At 37.2% G+C, this 18,086-nt stretch overlaps 1 pseudogene; it reads left to right on the top strand.

Annotated features, from left to right (window-relative positions):
- Positions 1-13,291: 13,291 nt before the first annotated feature.
- LOC102995565 (WW domain-binding protein 4-like) lies at positions 13,292-14,398 on the top strand (annotated as a pseudogene).
- Positions 14,399-18,086: the final 3,688 nt, after the last annotated feature.

Here is an 18,086-nt window from a genome sequence, read left to right as displayed (position 1 = left end):
ATACTAATGATAAACAATTAAGTATTTATTGAAGCATTGCTATGTGTGAAGCATTGTTACAGGTCTTTTCATTTGCTTTGTTTTATTTTGACTGTGAGGGAAAAGTTTAGAAGCTGAAGCTTCACATTAGAAATTTCAGGAAGGGAAAAAAAACTTGAAAAACAGAGTATTTGAGCAGACAATGCTTACTTCTACCTGACAGACAGCAATAAACATAGAAAGCTTTCAATATACAAATATCCTAAAAAATCCACTCAGCCATTATTTAAGTTTTGATTGATTTGTGTTTTCAAAGTTGATTGGTTACTATGATTGGCCATAATAGAAGCAAAATCTTTTTTAAAATTATGTTTTACAGGAAAAAAAATAAGTCATGCAAAATACATTAATGAACATCAGAATTAAAATTTCAAATCAGATCTGAATTGGCACTAAAAATATTTCCAACAGTATTCCCCTTCTACCACTATATTATACCTTGCACTGAATTGCAATAGCAGAATAAGTAAGCCCTGGGCAGCCATGACTTTATCCCAATCCATAAAAATCTAGAAATGAGAATTTATGGAATAAGGATTATAGAATCAAGATTGGATTCTTGAATCAACTAACTAGGGACTTAGAAAATTAGCTTATTCTCCACATTTCATGAATAATTTTATTCCCAACTCCATCAAAAGCCTGAAAGTCACTTTGTCTCCTCTTATAATTGTTTGTCTTGCAAAAGGGGAAAATATTATTAGTCACTTTTTTTCTATGGAGGTAATGTAGGAAAAGAAAACATTTCCTATGCCATTTTAGATTTAATGACTGAAGTCTACAAATTAAATTGACAAAAGATTAACAGGAGAAAAGGCATACAAATTTCATTGATGTTAATTTTTTTTTATGTATGGGGACTTCACAGAAAAGAAGTGAAAATCCAAAGAGATAGTTAGACATGAGAGCTTATATACCATTTTAACAAACAGTGATAAATTCTGAAGAAGTGACTAAATAAAAGAAAGGGGGCTTGGGCTTCTAGGGACAATAAGTTGTGGGAAGGTAAATATATGGGGAAGTTAATGGAAGATAAGGGTTATTTTTTTAAGGTTGTTTATTTTGTTTGTGCAGAATCATCTCAGTGCTGACTTTGTCTTCTCCATGGCCGTAAAGTTCCCCTGGAGAGGGGATTTATGGCAGTCTTTACTTCTCAGAAATTTCTTCTTTTAGTAAATAAGGGAAGCCCCAAGACTTCTTTCTGAATGTCAATTCTCAATTGCCTTCAGCTCACAGTAATCCATATTCCAGTGTGGCATATTTGAGGGTAGCATATCTGATCCGCTTTAGTAGCAAAGCTTTAAGTGACAGTCTCAAACAAAAATGTTGTCACTTTTTTTTTTTTTTTTTTTTTTGGGGTATGCGGGCCTCTCACCGTTGTGGCCTCTCCCATTGTGGAGCACAGGCTCCGGACGCGCAGGCTCAGTGGCCATGGCTCACGGGCCCAGCCGCTCCGCGGCACGTGGGATCTTCCCGTACCGGGGCACGAACCCGTGTCCCCTGCATCGGCAGGCAGACTCTCAACCACTGCGCCACCAGGGAAGCCCAGTTGTCACTTTACTTTTACAGTTTCTGTTATCAGAAACTAAAATAAACTCTTGCTTATGAACAGTTGTCAGGAGTCATCTTTAATTAGGATTCCAGCTATATTTTCATTTCCTGGGATAGTATAAGCTCAAGGTAGAAAGTCAGGTTCCCTCAGGCACTGGTTAAATTCTGACTACCTTAGGCAATTCTAGAGCTTCCCTCCTCCACTAGGTTCACTTGAATTTTCAAGGATCTTACAGAAAACAAATGTATCTACCTATTCAGAACATAAGCTCGCAATTTCTGAAAATACGTTATTGGTGTGATGTAAATATCCGGGAGGAGGAGCCTACTTACTCTCTCGTTTCACACGTTCTATGTGATGCTTTGGATTCCAGAATAGGATCGATTAATCTAATCAGGCACCACGTAGAAACCGGAGATTAATAGCTTCACTTTCTCTTCCATCTTTGCATCTGGCACAAATGCCAAATGTCCCTTGTTAATAAAATCTATGTGGAATACTGCTGGCAAGTAGGTCTGAGTAAAAGTTTCTAGGGCTTACCTTCCTTAGTAGAGGGGAGAATTGAGAAAGGTGAGGGTAATAAAGATTGTAAATAAAATTTTCTGATGTTATATAGGAGTAACTTAGAACAATTCACAAATATTATCAAGTAGTTTCCTTGACATTCTTGTTCTACCCAACAAAACTCAGAGTTGTTTTCCTTCAAACTACTTTAACTTCCTTTTAGGAACCTTTTTTTTTTTAGTTATACTATCACCAAAATAATTTTTCTAGGATTCGCTTCTTACTGGTGAAATTAGTAAAATGGCTAAACCATTATGTACATTTATCCCAAAAGAGAAGTATATCTTTTGACCAAAAAAGCAGCGCTTACATGCCAAAGCAATTATATGCAGATTTCAGAGATGACTAAATATAGCAAGTATCCGAGTGTTAAATCCACTGTACCCATCTCTTAGGCAGCCAGTGAATCAAAGGCTGGTGTTCTTCTAGGTGGTCTACTCAAAACTTTTCCTAATTTTAAGATTATGAAGTGTGTTAAGTATCACACCTGCCTCCATAATACTCCATGTCAAAATTTGCTGAGACACTGTTTGCTATTAGACTATAAACATAAAAATAATTGTCATTCCACAAATGACTATCATCTGTCACTTTTGTGTACCCCTTATGTGCCCATCAACAAATGTGAAAACTGAAACACATAATGTCTGAGCCTAGCTCTCTACTATCTTTGCATCAAGGGAGTCTTTCTTAGCACACTCAGACTAAAAATGATAAAAAAGCAAACTCCACCCATTTCTTTTTTGTGTAGAGGATCTAAAAGTAAACAGTGGTTCTCAGACCAGACTACAGTGTATATTTTACTCCGTCTAGATAAGTGCACTATATAGAAACTATAGCAGTATATAGCTTTTAAAAATCCCATTTCTGTCATTTTGAATCAAAAGATGTGGGAGCAGATGGGCAATTACCTTGGATGAGAGAGAAGACGTAATGCCAGAGGAACAACCAGAGTCTGATGACTGGGGCGACACTCTACAAGGCAGATGTAAAATTTAGTTTTGGTTATGACTTTTCTACTCAGCCTGCACTATATAGTTTGAGATTACTGCTGATAATTTAAGAATTGAACATCAAATCAAATCTCCAGTGAATCCAGGTGGGTATTAAAAATGTTGCTAACAGAACTGAGTATCATTATGAATAAGAACACAGGCATTTATTCAGCAGAGAGAGTGTATTATGTGTCAGGTTGGAAGTTACAACCTGTACCATCAAAGCTGTCTTTAGAGCTTCTAGCTGTGGGGTGTTTGGCAGTCAGGGTTACCAGGTGTTCTTCATACAGTGAAATAAGTTAATAATTTTTGCTCTGTTGTATAGCAACAGAAACTGCAATAGGCTATAGAAACCTTGGAATAAATATAAAATAGAGGGTGTTATTTTAAATATTTTGAAAACTATGTGATAAGCTATATGTGTGTGTATATAAAGTATCAAATGAAGCAAGGGAATTATCCTCTTATTTTGAAAGGTCTATTTAATTAAGCTGGAAATTTCAAACAGTATCAGAATGTCAGTGTTTGAGATTTGGGGATTAATTTAACTAAACTGGCTGCGTGGGCTCTACAAATTCAATTTACTATACTGATGGGATCACTTGAAAAATATATGACCTTAAAGTAAAACTGTAATAATGAATAAGATAAATATTACCTATGCTGTTTTTCCCATCCAAATATGTGGGTTATTTAATAAATCTTGATATTTCTTGTTTCAGCTCAGTCATATAAAGAGATCAGAAGACATCAGTCCCATCTTTACAACAGAAAAAAAAGCTGAACAAACTTTAAAAAAAAATCTAGCATGTCTCTCTCTGTCACTCATAATTTTGGTTGGCTTATGGCATCTTTTGAACATTTATTACCAATTTTGAAAAAAGATAAATCTCAAGGAATGTCTAGCCCTTTTTCTACAGTTGCTGTCTCTCAAATTCACAAAAAAGAAAGAAAGAAAAAAACTTTCTGTGTCAGTGAAGATGCCTGATAACAAAGGAAAATTGTTACCTTTGCTCAATCCTTGCTTGAAAACATCCTTCCTTTCTGGTCTTTCTGACACTCATTGTCAAGATACAAGAAAAGTTATGGGCTTCTGAATCTTTTGGTTAATGCTAAGGGCAAATCAGGAAAGGAAGGTAGATTCTTACCCTTTAAAAGACTAGATAAAAATCAGATAAACCAAAAGGAAATAGTAAAGTTTTAAGAAACTGACTTCAGTTTTTATCTTTACACAGATAAACTGGATGGGATTTTTCTGTTTCCATATTTCTCTACAGGACCACAAGAACACATGACACGTGTGTGTGTATGTGTGTGTGTGAGCATGCGTGCACTCAATGCACTTTTGGCTTATTTACATGGTAAACGCAATTCTTCCTTCTGATCACAATGTGCATAATCTCATTTAATATTTGAGCTCTACTGACAGTTTGCTAAGAAACCTTCACAATCAGATTGGAATATAAAATTCCCTTCGGATCCATAAGAGTTCTTTATAAGAATGCCTTCCGCAAAGCTCTCAGCTTTACAACTAAAAAGAGGTAGACGTAAGTGCATGGTTGTTCATTTGTTCTTCCATTTTACTTTTTAATCTTTATATAATTTACTAGACTTACTCATTTTCTTTTGTAATAATAGCTTTATTGAGAATATACAAATAGTATGTGAATTATAACTCACATACCATAAAACCCTTTTAAAGTGCACAATTCAGCGGTTTTTAGTATATTCACAGAGTCGTTCCACCATCACTATCTAATTTTAGAACATTTTCATTCCCCAGAACTCCATACTCATAAATAGTCACTCTCCAATTCTCCCTCCACCCAGCCTCTGGAAATCACTAATCTACTTTCTGACTCTGTAACTGTATGTTCTGGACACTTCATATTGCTCTTTTTCCTTTACAGCTTTCCATAAAATTTCTCAACATTAATCACCTAACGTATTTCACTTGGGCATTCAGTCAGTTATATTTTCATAAATAGAGATATATTAAAAATCACTTTTAAGGGAAGAAATCTTTAGATCATCTCTTAAAGAATAATGCATTATAAAATGATGAAACTCCTTAGATGAATTAATTCATTTCAACCAATATTCATTGAGGCATTTAACCAGCGTGTCTCCAAGTGTTGGTTTTGGGTGACCTACCTAATTCAGAATCACCTGGGATGCTTTTTAAAGATGCAGGTATTTGAGATCCACCTCACATCTACTGAATTAGACTTTCAAGAAGGGGGGAAAATGAACCTTCATTTAACAGGGCCTCTGGGTTATTCTTATGCACAGTAACATTTGTCAATCAGAAACCTACCCTGAGTAGGATCTGGCTATAAAACAGATGGGTAAGACACAGTATTTGATCTTAGATGGTTTCAACACCTTTTGTCTATACATTTTGCCAATGGTATTTTAGTAAAATTATAGAAATAAATTGATAGGAGAAGTAGCACTAAAAGAAAAGACTCCCAGTGACCAGCCACTATCTGCTTCTTACAAAATAATCTACAGATACTCTTTTTTACTTATGAAGAGTATCGTATGGTACCAGATGTTGTGATACATATTAATTTTCCATATTTGATCTTTTATTAAATATACTTATGTTCGCATGGACTCCTTTGTTAGGTGAATATGTATTAACTTACTACTATGTGGCAAGCACTGCTAAAGGCAGGAAACTAAATTAAGTCTTCCAACTGTAAAATTAAAGGAATAGGGGGTGAATGCAAGAGATATTCAGAGGAGAAAGCACTGTGGATAGGCAGAGGCTTCATGGAAGGAGAAAAAGGAACTGGTTCTCTGAGGATGAATAAGATTCCTCTGGAAACCAATAGATAGAGGCCATTCATATAATGAAAGACACATAAATAAAAGTGTATATACCACCAAAACACTGGAGCATTCGATCCAAGTTAGATCCAACTTATCAATCTACCTCTTTGGAGTCAAGTATCTTCTGGTACCTGGAATATATGAGAGGTGCTTGACCAATAACTGGTGCAGGACTGTCTCATATTTGCACCATGTAAGAACCGGGAAACCAGTACTGGGGATACCCAAAAAGAGACTCTTAATTTAGTATATCCTAGTGAAAGCAGCTCTGTGCACTCCAACTGCCAATATGAGATTGGTCTTCTCAACCCTAAAGAACTGAGAAGCCAAATGGTTGTCTTAATCTCTTCTACAGATAAGAGAGGAAGAAGAGATGAAAGAAGAAAATGTGGACCTTCTGTGCTGTAATGGGGGATTGATAACCTGCTGCTAATCCACTACTGGCCCATAGAATCCTGTTAATTCTTCCACGAATGTGGCTATTTCCTCTGGAGGTTCCCCAGAAGATAAGAATGGCAACAAACAAGGAAAGAACCACGGTACTGATAGGGATAGAGTAGGATAATTAAATAGTTTAGAAATCCCACTAGGAGATTAAAGGGAGAGGGGGAATTGTAAGGGAGTTTGGGAGACTGTGGAAGCTAATGACCACTCAAGAAAAGAATCCAGTAACCTAGCAACAAGCTACACTACCCTGAAGGAACATCAGGTCCATCCAAGCACCAGGCACACTCAAGCCACAAACCCTGACAGTTAAAACACAAGACAACAGATATGAAGTCTGAATATTGTTACATGAAGTCAGGGAGTTAATGGTCCTTGAAGAGTAGCATTTCTGAATGTAGCCAAGACAAAAATAAATGCGAAAGGAGAAAGCAACTAGGTGAAAGGGGACATTATACCAAAACCTGGGATGAATTACCATATTTTAATATATGGTACCACCCTTCTGCTAAATATACTTATGATTTAAATAGCACCATGACAGTCCCGGTTAAACCGTATAGGGTCAAAGGAGGAACTAATGATGTAAGCCTTGACATCTACTGAAGAATGAGGAAGAAGGTGCTCCTCTCCCCTCCCCACTTTTCCTTGGATTATAAAAATGTAGACTTCTTTGTTCTCAGGGCTACGCTCCCTTGCCTGCCCGCTTGTTTCTCTCACAAGTGTCCTATGCTAATAAACTCACTCTTTGCCTATCACTTTGCCTCATGTTGAATTCTTTCTGAGACAACAGAACCTGAGCTTCAGTAAATCCTGACACCAGGTGAGTGGTTTCAATTAAAATACAGAGGATTTGGGTTCCCTCCTAAGTCAGGGATCATGGGTTCAAGTCTTAATCTGAGGTGTGGGTGGATGTGAGTCCCAGCCCATGGGTTCGAGTCCCAATCTAAGTTTTGGCTGGGTTCAAGTCCCACCTTAGAAGGATTGTGGTTTCAGTAACACATCGACGACAAATGAGCAAGCTAAGAGAGAGAAAAAAATTAACCTTAGATTAAGCCCCCAAATCAATCAATCAATCAATCAATCAAGAAGAGATAGACCAGGCCATGAATAACAGTGAGCATTTAGGGAGTTTCAAGCATGGTTTATAGAAATGTAAAACTAAAAATATTCAGTAGATGTTGAAAAATAGGACAGTTACAGGTGAGATCAGGATTGGTGGTCTAGATGATACAGTATAACAAATATCTTAAAGCACAGAGCCAAAATTATAAAGACAGAAAACCATACTGAAAACTTGACGGCTGGAGGAGAGAGCTGAGGAAATGTCAATTGTAGAAGTTCTGGAGGGAAGGACAGAAACAGATAGAGCACAGGAAATAAAACATGCTAACTTGAGCTGAAAAAAGAGCTGATCCTGCAGGTGAAAATTATTCATTAAACAACCCAGGCAGAGTTATTGATTTTGAAAAAATCTTGGAGAAATTCCAGAACTTAAAACAAAAGGTGAAAACCCTCGCAAGCTTCCAGAGAAGAAACAAATTACTTAAAAAAGGAAAAAAGGAAAAAGGATCAGACCAGCCACAGGCAAGTAATCTGCCATATTGGCAACAGGACAGTATAAACCACGTACAGAATATTGAGAAGTAAGAACTGTAGCTTGGTCACTCCATTCCTAGCAGAGATACTAACTAATCTCTGATGAGGGGAAGTGGGTGGAAAGAAAGAAAGATATATGTGGATATGCTAGACTTCAGGAAATACACTGTCCTGTTCTGCATCTAACCAATAACATTGTATCTGGGAAAAACCTCAAGAGACTGGAAGGTAAAGAGAAGAAGAATGGGGGTAGGGTGGGATGAATCTCCTATTTCATACATGTATGATTGAAATTGATGAGACACTGTGTAGGAATGCAATAAAATGATCATAGGGATGCCCAGGATTGAGGAGAAATCCTTGAAATCAAATGGATGTAAATTATCAAAATTGAAGAGTAATTCTTGTCATTGAGAGGAAAAATATACAAAGAATCTGAGATTAAAAGAATTAAACCGTCCTAATTAAAACTCTGAGATAAGGTGTAGTGAAGGAGAGACAAAAGAAAAAGAGAGAGAATTCCCTGGCGGTCCAGTGGTTAGGACTCCGTGCTTCCACAGCAGGGGGCATGGGTTCGATCCCTGGTAGGAGAACTAATATCCTGCAAGCCACATGGTGGTGTGGCCAAAAAAAAAAAAAAGGAAAAGGGCTTCCCTGGTGGCGCAGTGGTTGGGGGGTCCGCCTGCCGATGCGGGGGGCACGAGTTCGTGCCCCGGTCTGGGAGTGGGCCCGTGAGCCATGGCCGCTGAGCCTGCGCGTCCGGAGCCTTGCTCCGCAACGGGAGAGGCCACAGCGGTGAGAGGCCCGCGTACCACAAAAAAAAAACAAACAAAAGAAATAAAAGAAAAGAAAAAGAGAGTGTCTCAGATTGTGGTGGAAAAGGACAGTAAATATGTTCTTAGGAGCTCAGCTTGTGGAGAATGGTGCTGGAGAGCAGGGGACACAGTCCTTGTGAGGGAATACCTGGGGACTTGCCCCAAGTATAGCAGGGAAACATGAGTGTAATTATGACAGGTAAGATAGCGGTGATGACTATTAACGAAATAAGAGCTACAGGAAAAATGAATACAACTTGTTCAATGCTTTAAAAACATGTTTTAAGATAAAGAGAAAAACTATAGAGAAACAGATTTATTAGTATAAATAAAAAAGGAGGAAAGCAATTGGATAAACAATGTTGAATACATACACATATATGATGTATATTCCAGAGAAAGAAACATATATTACGTTTTCATCACAAAACGCACGAAATCGGAAATAACAAAAAACATACCAACATAATCTTACCTACTTAGAAATTAAGCAACAACAGTGCACGATAACTTTTGGAACAAAATAGAAAATGCACACCATTTACAAAGGTACAGAAAGAAAAACGCATCATACCAAAACCTATACAATCAAGCAAAAATATAAATGAAAAAACAGTATTGCCTTAAACTCCTTAATTATTAAAGAAAACAATTACTCTGCTGAAATTTCTCATTATCTAAACATGATTGTTAATACTTTATATTGAATCTAATTCAAATAGTATCTTTTAAGATTCATGGTTTTCAGTAATCTTAATATCTAAATTTAATAAGCCCAATCAAATTGAATAATTTTAGCAGGAGTTTGCTCTTAAGGCAAAAAAAAGGGGCATTTATAAAAAATTCAATAAAGTAGGCTATTGGATGAAAACTGAAACATTCATTAGAATGTCAAAATCAGAACATTTGAAATATCTGGATAATTTGGTAAATTTTTGAAACATGTATTAGTCAGCCCAAGCTGCCATAATAAAAAACCACAGACTGAGAAGCCAGGAATTTATTTCTCACAGTTCTGGAAGCTGGGAAGTTCAAGGTCAACATGTCAGCCAATTCTGTTCCCCAGAGCGGGCTCTCTTCCTTGCCGGTCTCACTGTGTGAAGAGAGCTCTGGTCTCTTTACCTTCTTATAAGAATACTAATGTCATCATGGTTGCTTCATCCTCGTGTCCTCATCTAAACATAATTACCTCCCCAAAGCCTCACCTCTAAATGCCATCACATTGGTGGTTAGGGCCTCAACATATGAATTTGGGGGGTTGGGGGGAGACACAATTCAATCCATAGGAATACCCATCATGGATTTCGTATCTTCATTGCCTTTGTTTAGAACTTCCATTCAATTTAAAATTAGTCCAGTGTTATACTCAAGCACAACAACAATTTCAATGTTATTATAAATGTTTACGTGTACAGTGAGCTAACCAGTCATGTTATTAGTTAAGGAGTAATTTTAAATATGCTTCCCACATACAGCCTAAGAAGGTCTTTGATATCTAGACAGTCATATACTTTTAAGTCCATTCTTTCTTCAAAAGCTTTCTAAAAACTAAACACAGCCAGCTGTTGAAAGTATCCATTAAACATTAACCGCTCCAGGTAAAATGATCACAATCCATGCCTTACAGTAAGAAGCTATCTTTGAGATTATTATTATAATACTTTATACTGCTAACAATGGTTGAGAATTTAGCAGCTAATAAACTTGCCACTCCAGCTATTACAAAGTTAAGATAATGTGGTTGAACAGAGAGCAATAAAATAACGAGGGTATCATAAAACTAAGGTAAACAAAATCACATAGTAGTAACTAATTAACATGACACACGAAAATCTTTAATACTATTCACTATTTGAAGTCCTTTATATTGAATGATTATATGAATTCTTTATATGAAATGATTTTATATAGTCCTTTATAGGAAGTTAACTTTCTTCTTCTGGCCTGTGGGAATAAATGAAGCCCACCCAAATGAATACAAGCTTTATTCGGAGCTTGCTATATAGCAAGAGAGTCAGTCACCACCGCTTGTGCTTGGCAGAGACTGAAAAGGCAGGTCAAGCAGTGAGAAAACTTTATAGTGGAAAGAAATGGAAGGTTTCAAGTTTGCCTTGATTGGAGGTTGTTGTCATGCAGAAGCTGGAGGTGGGCTAATTGAGAAGGGGGGCATTCTAAGCGATTGGTTAGGGGAGCATATCTGGTTCTCTTTGGTTGGCTGAAAATTAGAAGTGAAAGCAAAACTTTGGGAAGCTGGCAGTTATTGATAACTTCTATTTTGGGTTGATTGCTACAGAGGTGGTTTGGCTTAATCCTGGACTGGTTGATGCAGATTGTGGATTAGCATTCTATTTTTATGTATGGTCTGGCTACTCTCCATTTCAGTCTCTCAGTTTGCACTCTGACAAATATCCGACAAATACTGCCCCAGTAGAATTTGAATTCATAATGGTTTGGAGCAGTGTCAGAAGAAATAAGCCAGTCTTACTTCTAAGAAAATGCAATCAATCTGATAGTCTCATTTTAGATACATTTTTTCTACCATAATGTTTCTTCTTTTGATTACTATACTTTCTGCTAACTGCTATATTAACTAAATTACTTTTAAGCATAAAACTTTTAACTCATAAAAAAAATATATACACGTAGGGCCAAACAGCCCTATTTCATTTTAAAGCATGTATGCAAGTTGTGAAAATGTTTCAGACTATCAATTATCTTGTCTTTTTTACCATTATCACAAAAAATTCTTAAGTGCTCAAGTATATGACACCTCTTGATAGGAATACATTACAGGTGTACTTTTTAAATTCACTTGAATAAGGCTTTCAGTATCCCCAGGCATTCACGTTAAGACAGATATTCTAGTCTACTACTTAAGGTCGAATGGCCAAAGTTAGCTTCAGAGTAGTAAAAGCTACCACTACCCTAACAACAAGTATTATTACCATTGATTGAGCCATTACTGTCTGCCAGGGTCTCTGTATACTCACATTTAAGTTTATTTAATCTTTGCAACACTTTCAACATAATTTAAAATAGAAAGCTAAATTATATCGATGCATTTATCCATCAAAAAAACCCACATTTATTGAGTCTCTCCGAGGCCCAAGGATGATTGGCTAAAGCGGACGTTGAGTCAGGAGTCAAATCCAAACCTGCCTGCATCCACTTTCTGTGTTGTAATCCAAATGCACCCAGTTTTCCTTGTGAGCTGAGGCTTATTCACAGGAAATACATCGTTTGATAGGCTCTAAATTATGGACCAGAATGTCCCCGATAAGGTTTTCTACCACTAAAATTAAGTGCAAATGCCACATAAAAAGAAGAACCCAAGTAGTAGAAGTTTATACTTTGTCTTTAATATTTTCTTCTGAAGTAATATTTTATAATTTTTTTCCAATTAGCAAATAGTAATCATGACATACTGCTGGAGGATCTTAAGTGGATGTCTATATGAGATATGATGATAAACATAAAACAGGAAAAAATAGATTCCATGTGTTGGTTAATATATAGGTCGACTTGACAGGGACATGGGATACTCAGACATTTAATCAAACATTATTCTGAGTGCTTCTGTGAGGGTGTCTATGGATGGGGTTTTAACTTTATTTAGTTATTTTTATATAACTTTTTATATACCAAAAATAAATATAACTAAATATCATTTTAAGAGATGGGTACAAATGTTTATTATATTATTTTGTGTTTGAAATACATCTTATTTAAGTGAGAAAATACAATAAAGTTACCTGAAAGTCTAATAGAATTAAGGAAAAACTGTGTAAGATGAACACCTGCAAATGATTCTATGAAACATGAAATGTTTAACCAGTTATAATGTATAATGGAAAAAACATCACTTTAAAAATAAATACAAAATATAAAATTCCTAGGGATATTTTAAACAGAAATGTGCATCACATGTGAGTCTTGATTGAAGAGACATAGAAATATGTACCTGAACAGGTAGAAAGAAAATTTTTAAATGCTAATTCTTCAATTAAGTAGTTTTAAGGAATTTCAAATAAATGTCAGTGGAGATTAATTTGATATCCTATTGTGAGACTGCAAATTCAATGAAATTGTAAATTGCTGAATAGCTAAGATACTTCAAAAGATGTAAGCAGAAGGAACTTGAAATTTCAATGATTAAAAGAATAGGTTACTTATGCCAAGATACTACTAAAACTTCAATGGATCATGATTCTGAAGAGATACAACAGTTTTCTTATTTATTAGAATTTCTATTTATAATTTTTATTTATATGAATTCAGTACATAGTTACCTTTTCATTACAAATAGCTACCCAGGGAAGAAGGGAGGTGTCTGGGCTCGGAGGCTCCGGTGAGCCTCGCGGTGAGCTGGGCGTCAACTTGCCCCGAGTGCGGAACGCATGCCTCAGCTGGGCCTGGGGGCGACCCGCGGAGCGGCTGGTCCAGTCATGGGAGACTACTGGAAGTCACAACCAAAGAAATTCTGTGATTACTACAAGTGCTGGAGAGTGGACAATAGGCCTAGCATTGAATTTCATGCAAGAGGAAAGAATCATAAGGAAAATGTGGCAAAGAGGATCAGTGAGATTCAACAGAAAAGCCTGGATAAGGCAAAGGAAGAAGAAAAGGCATCAAAGGAGTTTGCTGCAATGGAGGCAGCTGCCCTGAAAGCATACCAAGAGCATGTGAAAAGGCTTGGCTTAGAGTCAGAAATTTCAGGGCCAAGCATATCACCAGTAACCAGCACTATCCCACCCACCTCTGCATCAAATTAGCAGCAAGAAAAGGGGCCCTTCAAGGGGCAGATGAGTAGAAGGCATAACCTCTGAGGGTTACCATTACTATTATGATCTTATCACAGGAGCATCTCAGTGGGAGAAACCTGAAGGATTTCAAGGAAACTTAAAAAAGACAGCAGTGAAGACTGGATAAAAGGTTTGAGCAAAGATGGTTATACCTATTATTATAATACAGAAACAGGGCAATCCAGATGGGAAAAACCTGATGATCTCATTCCACACTCTGGCGATCTGCTTTCTAGTAAAGTCAATGAGAAGTCACTTGGCACCCTAGAAGAGTCCAAATCATCAGATTCACATAGTGATTCTGACGGGGAACAGGAAGCAGACAAAGGGGAAAAAAAGGAGAAGTCTCTACAGAAACACAAAAGCTAAAAATAAAGTTTAAGGAAAAAAAAAATAGTGATAAAGGAACTGAAGCAGAAACACAGAAAAAAAAATACCCAAGGGAAGAATTCATCAGGTCCAAATGAAGAAAAACCCAAAGCTCATGAAAAATCAAACCCATATGGAGAATGGCAAGAAATTAAATAAGTTGAGTCCCATGAGGAGGTAGATTTGGAACTTCCAAGCACTGAAAATGAATATGTATCAACTTCAGAGGCTGATACTGGTGGGGAACCCAAAGTGGTTTTTAAAGAAAAAACAGACACTTTTCTTGGAGTTGTGGCAGATGGAGTGGCCCCAGTCTTCAAAAAGAGAAGAATTCAAAATGGAAAATCTAGAAATTTAAGGCAAAGAGGTGATGATCAATAACTGTAAAAAAAAGCTTTTTGTACCGGCTTTTTGGACAGAATGGAGACTATACATCCTAAAAGCTCCTCTGTGTTTGTTTTACAGTACTTAAATGTTAAAAGTTTAGACTTATTCTAAATGTATTTTATGTGAATTTAAAATAAATCTTTTTTTATGTGGAAAAAAACCCCAAATAGCTAGGGAATTAAGTCAATCGGTAAATAGCACATAGTCAATTAACTGAACTTTTAGCAGTAAAAAAAATCAGTTCTCCAGGGTCTCCATAAAACGTTTGAATGCAGAATAGCTGGGTGCTGAATCCTCTTCCCTGAGCTGTTGCCATCACCGCCATGTCAGGCTTCAGTCAAATACAGACAATGCACTAAGGAAGTGGAGATTTGTGGCCACCTGCAGGAGAAATCATACCTGGGCCACAGAAACTCTGGAGGAACCAGCATCAACAACCAAAACTAGCAGCTACCTTTTCACTTTTTAAAAAAATATGAACAATCATTATACAACCCTGGACACATGAGGAAAATAGCTGCCAGAAATGATAATTTCATACTCTAAAATGAGAGAAAATCCACCAAAGAAAACAGAGCTACTGAAAAAATAAGAGAGAATTTTAAAAGTATCTAATTAGTATTCTCAGATCCAAGAGAACTACAGTGGTAAAAACAAGAGCAAGTTACAAAGATAGAGAGGCAATGTAGCTGCAAGAAGAGTTCTTGGAAGTAAAAAGTATGATTGAGAAATGTCATAACTCAATAGCAATTCAAGAATGAAATGTATATTTCTAGAAACTAAATTTGTGAAGATCAACTGTATTAAAACTATGGGAAAGTGAAAAGATAAAATATATAGAGAATAGATAAAATATGTGCTTGTCAAATCTAGGCAAGTGCTCGTCAAATCTAGGCAACAACCATTAAACAGCATATAGAAAGAAAAAAGAATGGGAATGAATAATCAAGCAAACTATATACGACAAATTTCCAGAGCTGAGGAAAACATTTTGGGAACACACACACACACACACACACACACACACACACACACACAAATCCTGTTAGAAATTTTGAATTCCTAAGATAAAATTGAAATGCTACAAGAGTCCAGATACACATACACACACACACACACAAACAGCACCAAAATGAACAAAAACAGCAAACAAACAAAAACCAAGGTTTACAAAGGAAAACGAAACACAGTGGCTCCATCACATAGGCATGATCGATCAGTAACTCCATTTCCAGACTCTCTTCCTTCTCAAGAGAATGGGGGGAAGGGCTGAAAAGTCCAAGCTTCTAAACAGGGCTTGGTCTTTCTGGTGACCAGCCCTCATCCAGGACCATCCAGGAGCCCATCCAGAGTCACCTCGTTAGAAGTAATTCTATCACCCAGGAAATTACAAGAGGTTTAGGAGCCCTGTGTCAGGAACTGCGGCCAAAGACCAAATATGCAAACAAAAGATGTTCCTAGTGCTCTTATCACTTAGGAAAAGTTAGTTGCTTTGTGCCAGAAATGGAATGAAGACCAGATACGTATACATTTCTTATTATAAATCAAAACATCACAGAATCTCTGTTAGGGGCCAAGCTTTGTGTTTCTCTACCTTCAAGGAGCTCTCCTTCCATTAAGACAGACAGGAAAACCAATGCAAAGCACAGCCAATGAGGACACACTGTGAGGAAGCTCTCTTTCCATGTGGTATAAGGAAGCCACCTTTTAAGGGATCCTAACCCAGCCAAAGGGATGTGTGTGGGGAGGGCACTATTGCTAAGGGTTAGTCTTAAGGGCTAGTAGGACTTAACCAACTCACAGGAAAGGAGAAAGTTTTGCAGGCAGATTAGAAAACAGGAGGCAAAAACAATACATTGTGTAGGAGGGAAGAAGTAGGCCTACAAGCTTAGGGGTTGTCAGAATGTTTACAAAATGAGTCATTATGTAGACAGAAATGAGGACAAAGAGGTGAGTTGGGCCCAGATCAGAGAGGGCCTTATAACCTTATGGTAAATAATTTGAAGCATATTCCGCAGGGCATTGCTTTTCAATCTTTTGAAGTAGAATAACCCTTTATTCAAATAATATCTACCTGGAGATCTAATAGATAAAAAGATGAAAACACAGCGTCTTATTAGCATAATTATACAAGCTACAGTTGGTGACATCAGTTTATAGTCAGGCATTAAGTGCAATGAGGCCAATCCAATAAATCCCCAAAGTCTCACACTTAGCATATAATTTATTTCTAAATTTAATTTTAGTTGTCTATTAGCCAAAAAAAGTCTTAAATCATAGAGATAAAAGTTTGCAAATAGTCATTCAACAACTTTTATTAGACAGAAGCGGCAAAAGCAGCATTATTCTGGGATCTGAATGGAAAAAGAGACAGCTGGACCACTAGCAAACCTGAAGCACAGGTAATAAGCTGACCAGGGGTCAGTCATTCAGGATAGCCCCCAGGACAGGCCAAGGATTTGGTAGCCTTTCAACAATAACCTTTAAATACTTGCTTACCATTTATTAATGGCAGTGGTGGGGGCATTTGGAAGTTGGTTTTCATTCAGGAAATAATGTGTTTCTCTGTATCCGAAATTTTTTATTAGCAAGTAAGAAAATCCAAATCTAGGTATTTAAGCAAAAGGAAGAAATTACTGGAAGGTATGGGGGTTCCCAGAATTGACAAGAGGGAGGAAAACCCAGGCTAGAAAACGCACAGAAACAAAGACAAACCTTAAAGTTCCAAAATAAGGAAAAAGGGCATCTCTACCTTCAGCAGCAACAGTCTGCCCAGGATGCATTCATTCACTGCAGGACACCCCTCTCTCCACTGCGGGACATGGCAGCAGCTGTTGTGGGTGATTCCCAACCCACCCCAGGCATGAATGTGTTTTTAGCTGAGCTCAGGTCCTGAGCCCACTCCTGGCTCTCAGAGGATGGGGAGCAGGAGGCTGTTTCCCCTGAGCTTCTGTAGTAGGAGGGTAAGCAATGGTGGCTGACAGGGAATGAGACTGTGCCCAGGGTTTAGAAGGCAGATGTCAGTCAATCATGGAGGAAAGAGATCCCAGAGGATTTCCCTTGAAACTCAGAAGGGAATGGGAATATTACGTACTCTATGAATAGCACGGTCTCAACGTTTTCTTTCCACAATATCCTAGGGAATTCACTGGACATCAGAGAGAAGTAGTTGATCGGTAACCTAAGAAGTTTGGTATGTAGGTGACCTTTTCTCTGGCCACAATGGAAAAATGCCTGAGGTTGGTGCAAAGGAAGAGAAACAGCTAATTTCCTGGGACACTGTTATTCTGACTACATACCAGCTATTACCAAGAGGGACTGAGTTTCAGAAGGACTTGTTCTTTGAAACTTCAGTATACTCTATAAGACTCTTGAACGTTTCTAGAGAGGGCAATTTGGTGGATAAGTAATCAAAGCATAGAATAGAGTTTAGATATTGAAAAAAAAATCTTAATTTCAAACATTTACTGTGGGCCAGGCAATAGTCGTATCACTTTACACATTCAAGTCATTGTATGTTCACATCAACCCACAGAATAGTTACAGTTGACCTTGAACAAGGAGGGGTTTAATCCAAGCATAATTTATAGTCAGCTCTCTGTAACAGAGGTTCCTCCACATACACGAATTAACCAAGTGTATGTAGTACATACAGTACATACAGTACTACATACGTAGTACT

Source organism: Physeter macrocephalus, chromosome 20 (genome assembly GCF_002837175.3).
Source record: "Physeter macrocephalus isolate SW-GA chromosome 20, ASM283717v5, whole genome shotgun sequence".
Taxonomy (NCBI): Eukaryota; Metazoa; Chordata; class Mammalia; order Artiodactyla; family Physeteridae; genus Physeter; species Physeter macrocephalus.
This window is presented reverse-complemented; position numbering and strand designations above follow the sequence as displayed.